The sequence below is a fragment of the Lynx canadensis genome, chromosome A1 (assembly GCF_007474595.2).
Source record: "Lynx canadensis isolate LIC74 chromosome A1, mLynCan4.pri.v2, whole genome shotgun sequence".
In the NCBI taxonomy this organism is placed as follows: Eukaryota; Metazoa; Chordata; class Mammalia; order Carnivora; family Felidae; genus Lynx; species Lynx canadensis.
The window spans coordinates 216,560,591-216,582,413 of NC_044303.2; positions in this window are offsets into that span (position 1 = coordinate 216,560,591).

Genomic DNA, 21,823 nt, shown 5'->3' on the forward strand with positions numbered 1-21,823 from the left:
TGGTGAGAGATCCCGTCCTAAATCTCCCTCTTACCAGCTGTGCCCTTGTATTCCTCTTATTAGCTGTATTAGTTTGGTTCTCTGGGAAGCAGAGAATGAGAGACAGTTAAGAATGTCAGGTGACAGGTGGGAGATACACTTGAGGGAAGCATAGCATAATGCATAAACTTGTTGAATTGCTATATTGAGCACCTAAAACTAGTGTAACATGGTGTGGCAGCTGTACTTCAATAAAAAAGTCTGTGCTCCAGACATCTGTGCAACATCTCTTTGTTAACTCATGAACAAGTGAATGTAGTATACTATATCCAAATATACTTATTATGTGTGGTACTAAGTTATAGGGAAAATGTTCATATACATTATTTTTTTAAAGAGCCTGAACAATTAAGGAAAATCAAATGCTAGAAAACAAAACCAAAATCCCTTCTTTACTATTTTAATTAGCTAAGGGGATGAACCTTAAATAAGACATAAGGATAAGCATTTATATAGTTCATCTTTCAAAGGAGCCCAAGTATGAGTAACTTTCAAAAAAGATAAATACAAGTATAAAAGAATGCCAATATTTTACTATGAAAGTTAAAGAGGAGAGGACAAATAATTATGCAGGAAAACCTTTCAGCCTGCAAATCTGAAACCTTAGGGAAGTGGGATTGGTCAAGGAGACTCACCAACAGTGCACAGATTTGACAAAGTCTTCATAAAACCAATGGAGAATTCTAAAGTGAAAATGGCTCTTTTAAAGAGTCCTCCTACATTCAACAGAAATAACCAGGCACTGGAACCCATGCATTAGTCAATCATCGGCTAGGGTTTGTCCTGGAAAGGTGAGGTAGCTATTGAAAGTACTTCACCTGGAGATAATCCACTATTTTCATTCCTTGCAACTGAACAAATTCTTTCTTAAAGGGAGATGTCTTGTAACCATCACACCTTTATGTTTGTCACAACAATACACAAAATAAATGAAGCTATTATAAACTTGGCTGCTCAAATAGGTTTTCATTTTGCTTTGATTTGATTTGTAAGGAGAATGCTTTTCAAAATCCAAATAGTAGATTATTTTCTCTATATTAATCACTATACACGGCACAAAAGTCATAAGGGAAGAAAATATATACTCTAAAATACCTTCCCTTTCATATGTCAATGGCCAGAATTTCTTTCTGCAGAAGGTACCGCAATTATTATTTTTCATGGGCCCTTCCACAGAAATTCTATGCACATAAAAGCATATGCATGTACGTATGAAGAAACAAAAGCAATTAGCTTGTGGTCTATTCTTCACTCAGTCATTGGAATTTGCTCCAAGAAAAAGAAAGAAGGCAGGGAGCCTGATCAATATCCCCATAAACATGCCGATCATTGACCTACCAAGAGAGGGGATGATGGTAATTGCTAGACATAGTCCATATCTAGGAAATGCTTTTAGCACCTACTTTATAATTGCTTATGGTAAGCAAGTGCTCAATCTCTAGATTTATGAGGAATATATCCTCATTGAATGTAAAATAAGATACATACCTTTCTGTGGGTATTAAACAGAGTATTATACATCTTTTAACCTACATGTTTCTCTATGTATGAGGCAACTCATGTACCTCCTTAGAGACCTCTTCTACTCTAGTCAAGAGAGTCCATGTGCAATGATAAAAGGCAGGACCAGGGAAGACCTAAGCCTAATTTACAATTATCTCTTAATATTTTATAATCTCAAAAATCTTAGTTAAATAGGTAAATGATTTAATTCACAAAAGTTTTAAATGGCAATTCAATTCTTTGTTAGTTCAATATGTATTTTGGGAATTTTTGTATTGTTCAGATTTTTAGTAAATTATTTTGGATAAATTTCCAAACAGTGTGCTAGTGTCTTGTTGATTTTTATCATTCTACATTATTTGATACTATGGTTTCAGGAAGTTTCTTAGAGTTGGCAGGATTTTTGGAGTATTTAATCTCTTCCATTAATCTCTTGCATGTGCCAGTAGTCCAATATCTCTCTGCCGTATTAATTATAAATTCTAGTAAGTCTTGACTTCTGATTTTGCAAGTATTCAGAATTTTTTTTCAAAATTATGATTGCTATTTTCAATAATTTGTATTCCAATATAAATTTTAGAACCAGCTTGTCATTTTCCACAAAAAAAATCTGTTGGTTTTTGAGAAATAATCCATTGACTCTATAATTTAATTGAATGAATTGACATCTTTGTAATACTGAGTTCTATAATCACATAACATCATATATTTCAGTTGATTGATTTTTTAAGAATGAGTTCAATATTTTACTGGAGTTAATTATATCTTTCATTAGATATGTTGCTGGTGTTTTGTTTTCTTTTCCTAAATTACCTATAAATTCACTTTCACATGTTTGCTAGTGTTTAGAAATACAGGGGTTTTTGTTTTGTTTCATTTTTGTATATTAACTTGCATCTATCAGCCTTAGTTGATTCACTTATTTACTCATTATTTTTAGTAGTTTGGGGAAATCTATATTTACACAAGTATGTTGTCTGAAAAACTGAGCATTTTAATTTTCCTTCCAATCTGTGTATCTTTAATATTTTGATTTCTTATTTCACTAGATAAGACCACCAATAAATTGCTGAAAACTAAATCTGAATAACACTTTAGAGTATTTATCTACAATCTTATGAATATTAATCCTTATCCTCTGTTTAGGTGAAAATAGTGCTTTTTCCAGTTTAAGGGTGAAGAAATAAGGACCAGTGAATTAGTTTCACCTTCTCAAAGTTAAACTGCTCAAATGTAGGCAAACCAGTACTAGAAACCGAGTTAACTCATTACAATTCTTGGGATTTTCCTTTTACTACTTGTATCACATCATCTAATTTAAAAATGCATTTGGCAGTACATTTTCTTCTAACATTGTTAATATAAGTTTTCCCCTAACATTCTGAAAATCCCTTGTATTAATAAAGTTCATGGAAAATCAATTTCTCCTATAATGGCCACATTTGAAACTTCACTTCTCAAAATTTGTATGTGTTCAGGCTTGCCTCAGTAACGTGTCATATGAGTATATGTAATAATTACCTTAGTGAAATTTTATGTAACATTTTTCATATTTCTATTTGGAAGTTCTCTGATGGTAGTGTTAACAATTATGCTTCACAAGTTTAGGGATTGCCAGTCCTAAATCTAGTATTTATAAGCCACATAAATATCCCTTTCAGCTGTCTATGTCAAAGCTTTTACGTCTAAAGTTAAAGACTAAATGTCCAAAAGTCCATCTAATTTATACCAACCACATATACAATATTTATAAATAGAATTTATAAATAATTATATAAATAATTACAAAAAGAATAATAAAATGTAATTTAAATAAATTGACACACTTCCATATGACCTGTCTGAGTGTATTTTTAACTACCTGCATGAACCCTGTTAAGCCATTTTTGATGCTTTATAAGGAAATGATTATAGAGGCCATTTGATGTTATTAAATTGCAAGAAAAAAACCTACATTTCTCTAGTTGATGAATCATACCCTTGAGTTTCATTTTATTAAACTATAATTATTAGATCCTCTAATATTCATACAGGAAGAGCCTGTATCAAATTTTGAGCTCAAAACTAAGCAGCAAGAAGATGAAGTGTAATGGGACAGAGAACTAAAATAGCTATAGGAGTTCCTTTTCAAAAGTATCAATCCATTTAATATCCAAAGCTACAGGCATAAAAATGAAGTTTGAATATAGATGCTTTATCATGCATATTGAAGTTGACTTTCTAAAAAGTATGATCCTCAATTTTTAAACTTTCAAAATCTTCTTTTATTCCTTATATTAAAATTTACCTTAAAATAGGATATATTCTTTCCTTTTTAGCAATTGAAGTAGTTGGTGTTTGCTGCTGCTTTCTATAATTCCTCATTTAGAACTGAACTCCTTACACACTACAAGGGTACCCTCAATAGACCCAGAGTGATAAGAGATATTTTCATTGTTGGGCACAGATAAGTTATAGTTCATTGCCTATTTACATTCCAGGATAAATTGTACACATATCCATACAGAGCTGTCAATATTACATTGACACATCCAGAAGGAATATAGAAAAAAAAAATTAAAGACTCAAAATCTCTCATGTGTTCATCAGTCAATATATATTCATATATATTAAGTGATAAAAAAAAACTCTCTTCTGTTCATCAGTTAGTATATATTAATATATAAAATGAATATCATTTATTAAACTTTATTCTTTACACAGAAGATACAGGGATGACAAAAGAAAATAAGAGTTTTGGCCTTAAAGAATTCACAGATTAAAAACAATTTTCTTACATTTATTTATTTTTGAGAGAGAGACCCAGATTGTGAGCATGGGAAGGGCAGAGAGAGAGGGAGACACAGAATCTGAAGCAGACTCCAGGCTCTGAGCTGCCAGCCCAGAGCTTGATGTGGTGCTCAAACCCATGAACTGCGAGATCATGACCTGAGCCAAAGTCGGATGCTTAACTGAGTGAGTGCCACGCAGACACTCCAAATAATTTACATAGTTTTAAAAAAGACACATATTAATCATCTGTACATAAAGTAGTAAGATGGTTTCTTGTTCTTATGAGTGCTATGAATAAGCATGTAAAGGGATGTGATAAAGAATGACAGATGAGGAATTTTGCTTTAGTTCGTGTGTCAGGAAAGCGAAGCCTTAAATGAAGGAGGCAGTAGTGAAAGTATCATGAAGAAGAATGTTCCAAGCAGAAGAAACACAACAGGGAAGAACCCTAGGTAAGAATGGACCTGAAATCCTGGAGGACTGTAAACCACACCCATGGCCAGCGTGGCCTTTTACCCCGGTTTCATTTCAGAGTTTGAATGGTTTCCAGGTTATATTCATTCATTAAAGAATAAATTTTAAAATATTCAAACTAGATATATAGCTGAACGATACATAAAATAATAACCTGTGAAAGTTTTCTATAATCATATACTAATATACTCAGGGTTTTTATTTAATGCCCAGTTTTGAAAGAATAGATGCATTTTCTTTTTTAAATGAAGGTTTGATATTGTAGGGAGATCCAAGACATTTTGCCATTCTTGCTGAGAAGCATATACAGAATATAAAGGAGGAAACCATATGGAATGAACACCTACTGTATGTATCCGTGTTACTAAAATGGCCTTATTTTGTCTATTTATCACAACAAATATGCGATTAATATTATTTTGTTTGTTTTCTATCAAGGAAGCTGGTTTACAAAGGGAATATGACCAAGTTAACAGCTAGGAGGGGCAATCATGTTGAAGATACACATTCAGCACTAATCCAAAGTGTGTGGCCTCTAATTGACGTCATTGCCTGAAAAGGAGGAGGATGTGGAAGGAGAGAAGGCACGCTTATCCCACTATTCTAATGATGGTCTGTTGTTGATTCATAAATATGAATTGTTTACTTTTATGCTTTTCTGAATGGCTCCTTCCTTTTCAGTCTTTTCTTTTGTAGGAATTTAGAAGCAACACTGTGAACGTGACATTTACGAAAAGAAAATGGCCAAGCCAGTTGAGAATTACCTTATAATGTGTTTATGGATTCCAAATTCAACTCTCAGAACAAAACTCTCTGGTTTTTGAAAAATGCCAGTTTCTGAAGAGTGAGTTTTGCTTTAAGTATGATGTGAGTGTGGATCTGTTAAATTTATGATAAATTCAATATTTTATGGATTTGAAAGGAATAAAACAGGATAAAAATGTATCTTTTACCTTATTCCAGGTTCAGAAAATTTCAGAATCTCAACTATATCTTTATTATAAAGGTAATCTGAATATACTATAAACATTGACTGCTTAACTATAACACAAAGCATGTCAAATAAGTATTTAATATACTCAATGGATAAACAAACAAAACTGAATAAACAGCTATAGATATAATAAATTATGTCAGTTCATATTTAATGCCAAACACTGGAATTTGAAATTGCTAATTAAAGACATTAGTGAATGTCAATACAGCAATATTTTAATGACTCCAAGATAATCCCACAGCAATCAATTTAGATCAGAATGAGTTTATTGTAAAGTGCCAAAGGTGGAAAAAATGCTTCCTTTGCACTATAAAACAACAATTTCTCAAATGAATAATGTCTAGTCAAAATTTAACTAGATAATTACTTAATTTGCATTTATTAAGAAGATACAATAACTGGGAAGAAAGCTCTTTGGGAAATGATCTAAGAGTTAATAGTTGACTTAGATAAACAGTATTACCTTAACTTCTGAATACACAAACACATTACTGTTACTAACAAATCAGGGCAACAAAAACAACAAAACCCAATAATAACATGGCATTCTTTTGACAGAAAGCAAGTGCCAATTTCATGCTAGGTGGAGAGGTACTTTCTCTGGTGGGTTAAATAAGAATATAAGCTTCAGATGTTTGTTTGTTTGTTTGTTTTTAATTTTGTTGTCTGCTTTTCCTAGAAGCAGGGACGGGTGTCTGTTTTATTTCTGCACTTACATAAGTGGAGATAAAAATAAATTCATGAAATTTGTTTGTTCCCGTATTATTCCAAAAGGATCTAACATTGTTCCCATATTATATCCCAAAGGATACTGCAAACCAAACAGCCTGAAAAAAATCACACTTAAGGTCAAATATCCCTCTTTCATGTAGTGAATGGTCTCCTCTAACTAATGGGGCTCTTTTGGACCATGGTACTGGCAGTGGGATATTCTTATTAACAACAAAGGGCAGAACTGTAACAATCTTCAGAGCTGGACTTAGAGGTGATTTAGAGTTCAAATAGGTCAGAGGAGTATCTAATGCTTTGTGACAATAAAGGGGCCAAGAGCAAATATTGAAGGTGATAGAGATAATCAAAAATTAGAAAAAATATGGAGATAAAATGTAATAGATTTCAAAATGGATGACAGAATTTGTAGCTCCTTTCATCAAGAAGTAGTATCTGTTTTCTAACCCTTGGAATCAAAGCTTGCTTTGTTATTTGGTTTGACTCATAGCATGTAGCATAAATGACATTGTGACAGCCCAGAGCATACAAGAGGCTTTGCAGGTTTACTTTCATGCCTTATAATTCTACTGCTATGTGAAGAAGCTCCAAATGGTCTGTGGTACATCACAGTCACCTCCATCGCTGCCTGTAGAAAGCTTGTTGTTGCCCAGCATGTGAAAGTGGCCATCTGGAACAAGACATTCACCAGTAAAACGTTCAACTTTTGGCAGATATATGAATGCATAGGTTTATATCTACAGTCCCAGGCCAGACTAGGAAAAAAATTGGAGAATTATTAGCTGACTAAATAGCTTTAAGACACTAAAGAATCATGAAGAAACAGAAAATGTGAACAGTCCAATAACAAGTAGGCAGACTGAATCAGTAATTAAAAATCTCCCAACAAAGAAACGCCTAGGAGCAGATGGCTTCCGTGCTGAATTTTACCAAACATTTAAAGAAGAATTATTGCCAATCCTTCCTAAACTCTTCCAAAAATTTGAAGTGAGGGAAACACTCCCAAACTTATTTTATGAGGCCAGCATTACCCTGATACCAAAGCCACATAAGGACACTACAAGAAAAGAAAGAAAAGAAAAGAAAAGAAAAGAAAAGAAAAGAGAAGAAAAGAAAAGAAAAGAAAAAAGAAAAGAAAAAGACAAGACCAAAATCCCTGATGAATATAGGTGCAATTTTCTAAAAAAAATATTAACAAACCAAATACAACAGTACATTAAAAGAATCAAACACCATGATCAAGTGGGATTTATTTCTGTATCTAAGGATGGCTTAACATAGACAAATCAATAAATGTGATATACCACATTTATAGAATGAAAGACAAAAATCATATGACCATCTCAATAGATACAGAAAAAGCATCTGACAAAATTAAAATTCTTTCATGGTGAACACTCTCAACAAATTGGGTATAAAAGGAATATACTTCAATATGATTATAAAAGGAATATACCTCAATATACCTCAATATACCACAACATCATACTCTGTGATGGTGAAAGATTGCCAGCTTCTCCTCTAAGATCAGGAACAAGACAGGGTGCCATTCTCACCACCCTAAAGTAATTTGATGCATGCTATAGTTATTATGATACATAGCATATGATATATTGCATACAACAATATAACATATCATTTATTTTCTTTCATATCATAAAATATTTTATTAATATAAAAATATAATCTAATATAGAGTATCAAATATGGGATATATCTAACAATAGAAAAGTTGTTTTGTGTATATGCCATACGCACACACATATACAAACATGCACACACACATGCACATGAACACACATGCATACATAAATTCATTTTTCAATTGGGGTTGGAAAGAGAATAAAACAAACAAAACTCAATCCATTGGTCTGTTGGGGATATTCGTACATATTATTTCTGAATCTTAACTTTAAAAACTAACACATTTAAATAAAGTTGTGTAGATACAGGTAAAACAATTTAGAATATCTCCTATCGAAATCTCATTTGAAAGCAAATTTTGCTTAGAAAAGTATTAGTGTTCCCTTTGTTATTAATTTTGTAAAACAATGCTTTATATTTGATATGCAGTTATTCATTAGGACAGTTTCAGGTAAAACGCAACTTGTAAACAACATCCATACATCCTTTGGAAAAAACAAATAGTATAAATGACTGGGGGGGAACTTAATTTACCCATTTATTTATTTGTTCACAGATTCTTTCATCAAAAATTTCTCCTTGCCTCAAATGATTTAAGCACCAGGTTGACAGAACTTGCTCTGAAGGAGCTTTTGATACAATGGGTCGGAGACACATGTCTTTGTAATATGAGAATAATTGGGATACAGATAAAAGCACAAAGGAGTAACATTTTTTTTTTACCTCTGCTTGATGGCAAAAATAATTCGTAGGGGAAATGACACTTGATTTGAATTTAAACTGCATCATTTTTCGTATCAATAGATTGGGAGAGGACTTTCAAAATAGGAAATGGTATTATAAGGTCTTGCTTCCACAGAGAACCTTTATATATATTTCAAAGAGTGTCTCAAGTAAGACATCTTTGCAATTTTTTTTCATTTACTGCTTAAATATATGCTATTTAAAACAGAGATCGGTAAATGTATGAAGTGAAAAACAATTTCTGACTTAAAGTGGCATAAACATAAGCTGGAAACTGTATATTAATTTTGAGACAGAGAAGGTGAGAGAGAGAGAAAATGAATCCATAAAAGTCTCAGGTACGGAAGAGAGTTGTGGTTCAGTAGATCTGAGATATAGTCACAATTCGATTATATGTCAGTAAAACATATATAAACCATGTTTTAAAAAATGAAACAACACACAGATACGAACGTGCAAAAATACTAGTGTCCTGGTTGAATAAAGTGAATTTTAAGTATCTTCTTGCTTTAGCACTGATTTTTAAAATTATTTTTGTGTAAAATCAAAAATAAATACAAAATATATAGATGCATACATATATACAAACATACATACATGCATATACATATATATTACTTGAATATGCAAATATAAACACAAATACTATGTATAATCATATGTACATGTAGATATACATGTACAAACAAAAGATAGGAGTGAAAGGAGTGCTTTACACAGAAAAATCTGAAATTTTTAATAGTTTAAAACATAGTCTTTTTCTCTGTCTGGTGATTAGATGTTAGATCTCCTAAAATTTAAGTTAAATGCAAACTTGCTGTTTGCCAGACAATGTAGACATAAGGAGAGAAAAATATTCATAGCTCACAGGGAAAATAATTACAATTATAATCCACATGCCTGCAGTTGTGATAACAAAACCTGGCTTTAAAAATGTTTAGCTCTAGAATCCTAATGGGCACCAAAGGAGGGCTCAAACATCTTTCTATTGTTTTCTTATTTGCATACATTGGTGAGGCATTGTTTGTCCCATTCTGTGGATTTCTTTTCTTTATGAAAAGAAATATTGTATATTTTTGTTTTGTGTATGCATTTGTGAGTCGGACTCTTCCTTTCCATTCATTTTTACTATTGTAATCATAATTCTTTTTCCTCCCTTTTAAACTATTTTTCTTTCTACTTTTATAGCTGTCTAAACCATGTTCTTTCCACATAATTAGCCATAGTACTCAATTGAAATAAGCCTTTTTTTTTTAATTTGGCAAAAAAAGAGATTGCATTTGTTGATCTTATTATTAAAGAATAAATGAGCCATATGTTTTATAGAACTCTCTGAAATATACTTGCATTTTATAAATACGCATCTATATTTTGTGAAGGTTCACTGGTCCTCAATAGAAAAAAACTACACCATGGTAAAATAAAATTGGTGACATAGAACTGGCAAAATCACATTTTATTATGAAACATCTGTAGAATTTTCATATATCAGACATTATTTCCAAAATCAGCACTTACAAGCTCAATATTACATACCAACAGTACATATACGTTTATTTTTTATCGTTCCCCATATTTATTGGAATATAATTAACATATAAAAAGAGTGCATATAGGGGTGCTTGGCTGGCTCAGTCAGTTTAGAGTCCCAGTCTTGATTTCAGCTCAGGTCATGATCATGGGGTCATACTGATTGGAGTCTGCTCTGAGCATGGAGTCTGCTTGGGATTCTCTCTCCCTCTCTCTCTCTGCCCCTCTCCCCCACTTGAGTGTGTGCACTCTCTCTCAAATAAAAACAAATAAAAATAAAAAGGAAAAAAGGTACATGTATTCCAAGTGTACTTCTATGAATCCTGACATAAGTATATACCCATAAAACTATGACCAGAATCAAGAAAATAGATGTAACTACCATTCCCAAATATTTTGTAGTACCATTTTATAATCTCTCACAACCATACCTCTAGAATTTTGTAAATTTTCTGTAATTAGAAAAACAGCATGTACTGTTTTTGCCCATCTTCTTTCATAAAACATAACTGTCTTGAAATTGATCCAACAGCATCTATCAATGATGCATTTCTCTGTACTGCTGAATAGTAGTGTGTTACATGGATATTCCAAGTTTGTTAATCCCCTCATCCCTTGACAGCCATTTGGTTAATTCTAGGCTTGCCCATTATAAATAAAGCTTCTGGGGCGCCTGGGTGGCGCAGTCGGTTAAGCGTCCGACTTCAGCCAGGTCACGATCTCGCGGTCCGCCAGTCGAGCCCCGCGTCAGGCTCTGGGCTGATGGCTCAGAGCCTGGAGCCTGTTTCCGATTCTGTGTCTCCCTCTCTCTCTGTCCCCTCCCCCATTCATGCTCTGTCTCTCTCTGTCCCAAAAATAAATAAACGTTGAAAAAAAATTTTATAAATAAAGCTTCTGTGAACATTAATGTACAAATCTTTTTGTTAATATATACCTTCATTTATCTTGAATAAATAAATACCTAGGAGTAAAATATCTGGAGCCTATAATAGATACACATTTAAATTATCAAGAAATTGCCAACTTATTTTCCAATGTGTCTTACCAATTTGCATTATTAGTTTATAAGCATAGATTTTTCGTAGATGCATATAGTTGACTATTCATTTCTAGTGTGACTTTACTGGAATTTTATTATTGTAACTGGATGATTACATTTGTCAAATAAGTTTTCTGTGTATTGAAATAATACATAAGAATTTCCTTTCTTAATTTATCTTTAAATGTATTAATATGGTAAATTACATTGATTTCTTTGCATTTCCCTGATAAACCATCCTTAGCCATAATGAAGTGTCATTTTCATATATTAGGTTGGACTGAAAATTGGTGTGTTCTTTTTACCTCTATTTTCATAAGATTTATTAATCTAGAGCTTTCTGTACATACATATAGATAATGATTTAGGAAGTATTAACATCTCTAATTCCCTGGAAGTATTTTTATACAGTTCATATTTTTTGTCTTAGTATTTGATAGAATTTACCAGTTGTTTCCTTTGGTCTAAATCACTTCCTTTAACCTTTTAATAGCACTGATCTGGTGGTCATGGATTCATTCAACTTGTATATTACTGAAAATGTCTGTATTTCAACACCATTTTGATTTATTATTTTTAGAGTTTATTTATTTATTTTGAGAGAGACAAAGACAGTGAGAGTGGGGGAGGGACAGACGGAGAGGGAGAGAATCGCGAGCAGACTCTGTGCTGCCAGAGCAGAGTCGGTCGTGGGGCTCAAACCCATGAAGCTGTGAGATCATGACCTGAGCCGAAACCAAGAGTTGGATGTTTAACCGACTGAGCCACCAAGGCGTCCCTCACCATCATTTTTAAAAGTCATTTTTTTTTCTTGGTAAAGAAGCATTAATCCCTCCTTCAAATTTGATTATCTAGTTTGCACATCTTCCTATTCCAGTGCCCATCTAAAAATTAAAAATAAATATATCTAAGGGAAAACAACAATGTTCAAGCACTCAAATTATCTCCATTAAGTTAACATTTGTCTAAAATTTACCTTTATTCAAAAGGTGGCAAATGAAGATATGACTTGTTTATTGACTGACAATGATAAAAAGCAGTAGAAATTGACCCACAAAGATTTCAAATTATACAGAGATTCTACAAGGATTTAAAATAAGTATGATTAAAATGATTTTGGCAAAGAATTAGCAAACATAAAAACAAAATTTATGCAACTAAATATAATAATGATAATAAAAGTAACAAAAATCAAAGATAGCAAATGTCTCTTTTTAAAAAATTTTTAATGTTTACTTATTTTTGAAAGAGAGACAGAGCACAAGCAAGGGAGGGGCAGAGAGAGGGAGACAGAGGATCTGAAACAGGCTCCAGGCACAAACTGTCAGTACAGAGCCCAACACAGGACTTGAACTCACGAATCATGAGATCATGACCTGAGCCACAGTTGGACGTTCAACTGACTGAACCACCCAGGCACCCCCAGAAAATGTCTTAAATACAACTACCGGAAAATAAATACATATCACCTTTATGGGACAATGTGATTTTTGTTCCTACGTATTCCTTAAACTAACTGAATTCAAACAAAAAAATCTAAAATTTATTTATCATAGCTGAAAGACTAGTCTTACTCAGGTAGGTTTTGAGATTTTATTATAGTTATCTATGAGGGATTGAGAGAACGTGACACATAAGAACTGAGAATAATTTATCTTGATTAAGGAGAGATTCAAAAAAGTAAGTGATGAAAACTATGAGTTTAGTATGGCAACACATGTGGACTTACAAAAAATCATTCCTTTTTCACTTATCATATATATAATGAACATAAAAGTATAGCATATTATGTTAGCAAGAATGTGGATAATTGTGGATGTTTGTCTATTGCTAGAAATATAACTCTCTCAATAACTGAGAAAAATAATTTGACAAATCCTATAAAAATGTAAAATTACACATATCCTTTATTCCAGTGGTTCTATACCTGAAATTTAAACAGAATACAGAAGGCCTCCTTTTCTTTTTTAATAAGATACAAAGTTATGAGTAAATATGGTCACAGAGATACATGACAAATATTGGATACTGGTTTCATAAAAAATAATTATAAATATTGGCAGTCAGGGGCTTAAATATAGGCCCCATGAAAGGAGAAATAAAATAAGAACATGCACACATTAACACTTTTGTTAAGCTATAAAATTTAATTAGTCTGATACTTTAGTATTGAAGCTGAATATTAATAGTAAAAACTTTGTTTTTATAATTTCTCTACACTTACGAATTATATGTGCCTAAATAAAGATGAGACTATAATATTAGGGACAAAATATTCCAAATAAGTATTCTCTAAAACATTTTTTAGAAATGTGTAACTACTACCATTTGTCCTTAAATATATTTATTCATCTTTTTTTTTACGCTTAATTATTTATTTTGAGAGAGAGAGAGAGAGGGAGGGAGGAAGGGGAACAGGGAGAGAGAGAATCCCAAGCAGGTTCCGCACTCAGTGCAGATCTCTTCCCAGGGCTTGAATTCACAGTGTGAGATCATGACCTGAACTGAAATCAAGAGTCAGAAGCTTAACCAACTGAGCCACCAAGGTGCCCCTATTTATTCATCTTCAATCACTAAATTACTCAATATGTATAACGAATATTTGCAATGAATTTATATTTATAAATATGGCAGAATATATAGCTTAAGACATATTGTACCAGTTTAGAAAGAGAAAAATGTCTTCATTAAATAATTTTGTGAAAAAGCAAGACTATCTTAAGCTGAATGTCAAGATTTGTGCCATATAATAAGAAATACAGAAGGAATTTGAAGGAAAGAAACTCTAGGCAGTCTGGATATTGGAAATACATTTCTTAGATTACATCAGATATGTGTAGATGAGTGTACCCCTATTCATACATTAGGAAGAAGAAATTTCAAAGATGTAACAACATGAGAAACATAGGGCAACTATGTCTAATCTCAGTGATTGGCAAACATTCTGGGATGGTGGATGATGCAATTTGGGGAAAATCTGGAGAGTTACACTTTATAATTTTGCAAAGAAATATAATTGAATTCTACATAACATTGCCAAAGAATACCAAATTTCTATGTTTTGAAAATTAATCTTTTGCTATTAGCTTTTAAACTAAATCTCTAAAATATTGGCATATTCCACTTATACTTTGATATCTCTAGACTGACTTCATGTGGAGGACTTCAATATTCATTTTTTAAAAATTCCTCATCATTCTAGGCCAAAACATTGGATGCCATTAACTTACCTTTTATTCTCATGCTTGAAAAGCTAAAACCCATCCTCTCCTGGGACGATAAGCATTTCTATTGGGGTCTTCCTGGGAGTGCTCATTAATGAAGCTTCTCCATTTGTGTAATTTGAAAAATAAAAGAAAGTATAGGATGGAGTTTAACTATCACTTTTATTGAAGAGAGTAGCTAAATTGGATGAGTTTTTGATATAAGAAAAATATATCTGCTAACACAATCACAGGTTAAAGTTGATTTACCTATTTGTAGGCAGGAGTCTGCACGTCTAAGATAGTCGTGATGGAGGAGAACAAGTACTTTTTTATTTTATTTTAATTTTTTTAATGTTTATTTATTTTTGAGAGAGAGAGAGAACCAGAGCATGATCAGGGGAGAGGTGGAGAGAGGGAGACACAGAATCCAAAGCAGGTTCCAGGCTCTGAGCTGTCAGCACAAAGCCCGACGCAAGGCTTGAACCCACAAACTGTGAGGTAATGACCTGAGCCAAAGTTGGACGCTTAACTGACTGAGCCACCCAGGTGCCCCAGAGAATAGGTACTTTCTGAGAGCAATAACTACCAAGAGGAGTTTAGAAAGAAATTGTAAGCTAATACTTTGTTTAAATCTGTTTCTATAAAGTTAGAGGGTTATATTGTTTGTAAGCTTTTGATAATTAAATGTACTAAATGCATATATAACTAAGTATTCATTCACATTTTAAAACATGATATTAAAGCCAGAGTTCACAAAGGAAAACATTTCTATAAACAAATTCATGTTTAAACTACTTCTGATGGTCCATTATATAAACTTACATGCCATGCATAAAAGGTAATGTCTTTAATATAAATACAGTTTTCTTAAATCAGTGAAGAATTATGAAAAATTGGCCAGTACTTTCACAAATAGTTCAGGATGAAATAATACAATAAAACCTCAATAGTAAACTTATTGGTAATAAAAGAACTGTATTTAGTGAACTATCTGGCTAATATTTAGTATATCATGTTAAAGTGAAGATTTCCTTTCAGGTTCACCTTTTGGAGTTCCTTTTATCATTAATTATTTTCTCACATGTATAGTTTATTTTTGGTGTAATAAACCTTATAATTACCATTTAGCTTTCTTGAAACAGTTCATCTTTTCATATTTATTTATTTATATTATTTTCCCTTAGTTAATTTTCGAGTTGGTCTTATTTTGGGATATCCCTTGATTCTTATAATAAAACAATAAAAGTGTATCCTTTCAATTTCCCATGTTGGAGAGATTAAGAAAGAGTAAATACTTTCTTAAACGTTATATAGTTGGAATATTAGAAACCTTGACATTTTTTTTCAGTGCATAGTATTTTTGAGTAAAATACACAGAATTTTCTTCTGTAAGGACTTTACTTGTCCCATAGTGTGTTTGAAGGATTTTAAATGTAAATAATTACTTTGACATGATACTATCATTTTCATATACTCACTTGATTTCTCCAAACACATGTATTCAGTTTTTACATCAAAAAAAATGTATATATACTTCCTTGGGTGCTATATGTTCTTTATAAAATATCATACACAGAATTTTAGTCTGACATACGTAGTTTCCTCTTTTTAGCAAAAAAAAATAATTTGTGAACTTTTCTTATATTTGAGGAGTTATAAATTCTATTGAACCTATAAATAAGGGAAACATGCAAGTGAAGATTTGTATGCGTGTGTGCATGTATGCACTCTTTAGGTTTCTTCAGTGCCAAAGTTCACAGATACTTTGTTGCAAAATAGCCACCACAGTAAGTCTAGTTAACAGAGGAAATTTGTAATGTTCTTAACATTCTTTTCTGTTGTCCTTCTTTGCACTTTCCCCCCTAACACATTGTTGTTGTTGTTGTTGTTTCTGTTGTTGTTTTGTTTTTTTTTTGTTGTTGTTTTCACAAAATGCTACACTATTCAAACACCTTGATTTTTAGAGTTCGAGGATGGTTGTGAAAGGGTAGGTTAATTCTCACAGAGTTCTAGGATCCTCCCGGAAAGAGAATCATTAAGACTCTAAATCTTTTCAGTTTGTAATTTAAGGTTATGGGATATTGCCCAAAGATTTTAGATGGCCCAGCTGAAATGGTTGGCAATCATAAACATGAAGATTTGTCTTCTAACCACCGCTTCTAAGATTAAGCCCATCAAAAGAAAAGAGGATTGTTATCAAGTGAATCAGGCTTAACCTTACCACCCAGATGCCTGATGAATCAACCTGAGGTCTGGGCACAGTATAATGGTAGGCAGCCATTATACTGACATGATGGACATGTCTCACTGTCTCACTGACATGATGGACAAGCTTTCTAAGTTTTGATCTTCCATGTATTTTCAAAGTAAGGAGCTATGTAGCCTCAGTGTCCTGAATGATTTTTAATTTGGGACTTCTTTCATGGGTATGCCACTGAGGGAGTAAGATCACCATCACTTGATAAACCACAATAAACTGTGCTAAGATCTCTTATGATTTATTGTTTAAAAACTGGGGACTAAGATTTATTCTCAGAAAGGATATTTGCAAATGATATATCCAATAAGAGGTTAAAATCCAAAATACATAAAGAAGTTATACAACTCAACACCAAAAAAAACAACAACAACAAAAAAACAAACCCACAAACAATCCTATTTAAAAATGGGCATAGGGCCTGAATAGACATTTTGCCAAAGAAGACATACAGACATAGAGCAAACACATGAAAAGATGCTCAACATCACTAATCATTAGAGAAATGCAAATCAAAACCACAATGAGATATCACCCTACACCTGTCAGAATGGCTAAAATTAAAAAAAAAGATAAGCAATAACAAGTGTAAGCAAGAATGTGGTAAAAAAGGAACCTTGGGCACAATTGATGGCAATGCAAATTGGTGCAACCACTGTAGAAAATAGTATGGGATTTCCTCAAAAAATTAAAACTAGATATGCCATACTGTCCAATAATTCTACTGCTGGGTGTTTGCCCAAAGAAAATGAAAATAATAATCTGAAAAGATATATGTATACCTATGTTTATTGCAGCATTATTTACAATAGTCATGATATGGAAGCAACTCAAGTGTTCATCCGTAGATGAATGGATAAGGACGATGTGAGATATGCACACATGTGTATATGTAAGGTTTGTACACATAATGTATTATATATGTGTACATTACGTATGCATTGTGTGTACATATATACACACACACTGTGTATACACACATACACACATGATAGAATACTACACAGTCACAGAAAAGGATGAGATCTTGCCATTTGTGACAACATGGACGACCTAGAGAACCTAGATGGTATTATGCTAAGTGAAGTAAGTCAGACCAAGAAAGACAAGCACCATATGATTTCATTCATATGTGGGATCTGGAAAACAAAATAAGTGAGTAAACAAACAAAAAGCAGAATCAGACCTATAAATACAAGGAACAAACTGATGGTTGCCAGTGGGAAGGTGGTGGGGGGAGGGGATAGGCAAAATGGGTGAAGGGAATTGGGAGATACAGGCTTACAGTTATTGAATGAATTAGTCACAGAAAAAAAAAAAAAGGAAAGAAGTGGGAATATAGTTAATGATACTGTAATACTGTTGCATGGTGACAGATGGCAGCTACACTTTGGTGAGCAGAGGATGACCTACAGAGCAGTTGGATTCACTTGTACATTGTACACTTGGAACTAAGATAACATTATGTGTCAATTATACTCTAATAAAAGAATAAGGATTTATTCTCAGAAAGAAGCCTTGTGAGATTTCTTTCCTTCCATTCTTTAAAAAAAGAATTAATTATGGGAATAGCAGGGACAAATCCTAGGTTCTTGTGGCCTTGTTTCTAATTTGACAGTGTCTTAGACAAATATAAATGATTATAATGGAAACTGAGCCCAGAGTTATTTGAAATCAAGGAAAAAGATTCACATTGAGGGGCTGGTTTTAGGTATAGTTGACAGTTTCAAGAAAGAAAATAGACTTCACCACAAGCTTGGCATGTGGACTTTTAAGCAAGAGGTTTGAACACTTTAAAAATCAGTACATTATTTGTAACTCAAACTAACTTTACAGATATTGAGAAAAATATAAGCTTTAAAACAACATAGGCCTATGGAATAAACATTAATTAAGTCAACAATTTATAGTACATTGAATTAAAAGCTAACATGGTGGAGGAAAAGACAAGGTTCTATATAGATTAAATGCAGATATATTAACAGAACATTATTATCTGGTCAGAGTAAACTGCAAAATGCACTTTGATGACATTTTAGAGTGAGTTTTCTTACTGTTTACGATCACCTCATCAAGGTATTAAAGAGAAAAGAGAAGAAATTGTTCCACTTCAAGAAATGCAAGCAATGCCATTACACAGATGAGTGAATTGCCAACCATTTGTCCCTTTTCTTTATTATTCCAGGTTCCTCCCTTTTCCCATTATGCCTATATTTCATGGGTATTTTCTTCTTACACACACCCAGGCTGGTCTCAATATAGTTAATAAGTACAACATAATTGCACAAAAATGGCTCCTTTTCCTGTGTGAGTGACTGGCATACTGGCAAAATATATGTTACTTTATGTTCTCTATTCAAGATTATTCATATTAGAGTGTTGGAGATTTATTTTTCTACTAGCAGGATTAAATAGATAGTATAAAATGCCACCTATATCTTTTAAGTTAATTTTATAATCTCATTTTCTTAAGTTTAGGTCTTTAAAGAATAAATATCTCTGAAAAAATCATTTATCTAAAATTTTGCTAATTTCAGGGAATGGTAATATAGTTAAAAGTGGTAATAGAGGGCATAAGGCAGTAGATATGAAAAGAAGTGGCCGTATTTAAGAGATAAGAAGAAATCAAATCAAAACAGCTTTATAATTGGTTGGAAGAGAATGAGAAAATAAAGAGGGATAATTTAAAGTTGATACCCAGTAAGGCTGGTGTAATATAAATTTGGATAGGAAAAATAGAGATTTATGAGGAAATATGATAAGCTGAGGTTTGAACATGTTAAGCTTGAGAGACCTGGGGGACATTCAAGTGACAGTTCAAACCATGACACTATAAACCATTTTCACAAGACATCTGGCTAAATACAGGAGCGGGATACACCATCATACAGTTACTATCACCAAGTTACTGGGTGGGATCATCACAGGAAGTTTAGTCAGAACAAGAGAAGATCTAATGCATAAACCTCTGAGACACAAATACATCATTGATTGGCAGAAAGTGAGGTTTGTCCCAAAAGAGAAGTCAGGGGAAGAGATCTTCCCACAAGACCTGGTAGTGAGGAACATGCATATTTGACAAATGGAAAGAATCCCACCATGGCTAAAGGTGAAAATTCAGAATTCATATCTAAAGTAGAAAACTGAAATCCAAATGACTTATGGTCTCTAACCTCAGAGAAATTGATAGCCTGAACACCTTGGGTTAATGAGTTATTTTGTAAAGAGGAGAATATTGGACTGAGAAATTATTATCCATAAATCCCATTCAGAGGAAACTAAAATGCTATTGCTTTATTCTGTAAAATAATGACATAAAGGAACCGACTTGGAAAATTGACCAAGGCATTGAAATATATTAAAATTGTGACATAAGCATTTTTGAACAAAAATCGTTTTATTCTGGAGAGAGTTTCATTATTTTCCATTAGTGTTTTGAAGTTTTTTTTGTTTCTTTCTGCTTATATTCAGTGGTTTTTATTTCAACATATTTAATATAGACATCATAGGGTACAGTTACTGTTTATTATGTTTCATAATTATCTATACTTCATAAAATTTAAAAATATTGGAGACATGTATGTATGCATAGTGTGCTACATCATTTTTTTCTATACATCATCTTTTTAAAACCAGGTCATTCTTCACTAAACTCTGATATGGGCATTGTTGAAATATTCACATTTTTGGCTATTACATTTTATTTTTTCCTTCTACTCTATCTTACACATGTAATTTATTTTATCTCTCAATAGTTTAAATGTGGTTTAACTTTTTAAATTAATGTTTCAGAATATGAAAAGCAGGAAATAAATTAAGAGAGGTCAGTTCTTTGAATTAAATAAAATTAACTCTTGGGAAAAAATCATAAATCTTTCATGGTGGCTGAATACAGAGTGCTTAACTCTATTAATTTGTAGACATAATTGAAAATAATGAATAATGCTTCCTCTAGATTGGGATATATGTTTTGAAAGAAAGTAAGACTTTTCCTTAGTTCAAACACAGATCTTAAAATTTATTATGGTTTTCTATTTTTGTTTGTTTGTTTGTTTGTTTGTTTTTTTGCAAAAATTATTTTTCAAGTGCTCTGGCTACAAATTTTAGGTTACATTTATAATAAATTATATTCAGTAAGAAGTACAGCATGCAGTAGACTTCAGGAAAAGATACTGACTAGGTGCCCCTAAGTTGTACACCTTATAATTTCTTTCCTTTTCTTTGTTTCATATTATCTGCTTTTTCATAATGTGATTTTTTTTCCCCTTTCTGAATTCATGTACACAGGAAGAAAGATTTCAGAGATTGACTTATAGTTTCCTACTTCAAATCAATATATACTAGGTTCTGTTGTCCTCCTCATAATGAAAGAATTATAATTCAGGAAACCCATCCAAGTAAGATAACATCATTTCAGATATTATGTACAACTTAAAAACAAGTATAATATTTTTAAATGTTCAAGAAAAAGTATTTATTAAAAGTGACTACTCCAAGGGCACCTGGGTGGCTCAGTCTGTTGAGCATCGAACTCTCGATTTCGGCTCAGGTCATAATTCCACGGTTGTGGGACCAAGCCCTGTGTCAGGCTCCACACCGAGCGTGGAGCTGGCTAAAGATTCTCTCTCTTTCTCTCTTTCTCTTTCTCTGCCTCTCTCTCTCTCCTTCTCTGCCTCTCTCCACCACTTTCAATCTCACTCTCTCTAAAAAAGATAAATAAAAGCAAAAAACAAACCAAAACACCCCAAGAAGTGACTACTCCATAAACTCTGTCAACTAACATTGTAAAATACGACACCAAATTTCAGCAAATATAACATAATTGGACTCTTTTGTGTGCTTTCAACTATACCGTATATAAAAGGTCATATCTATTATCTGTCATCTAT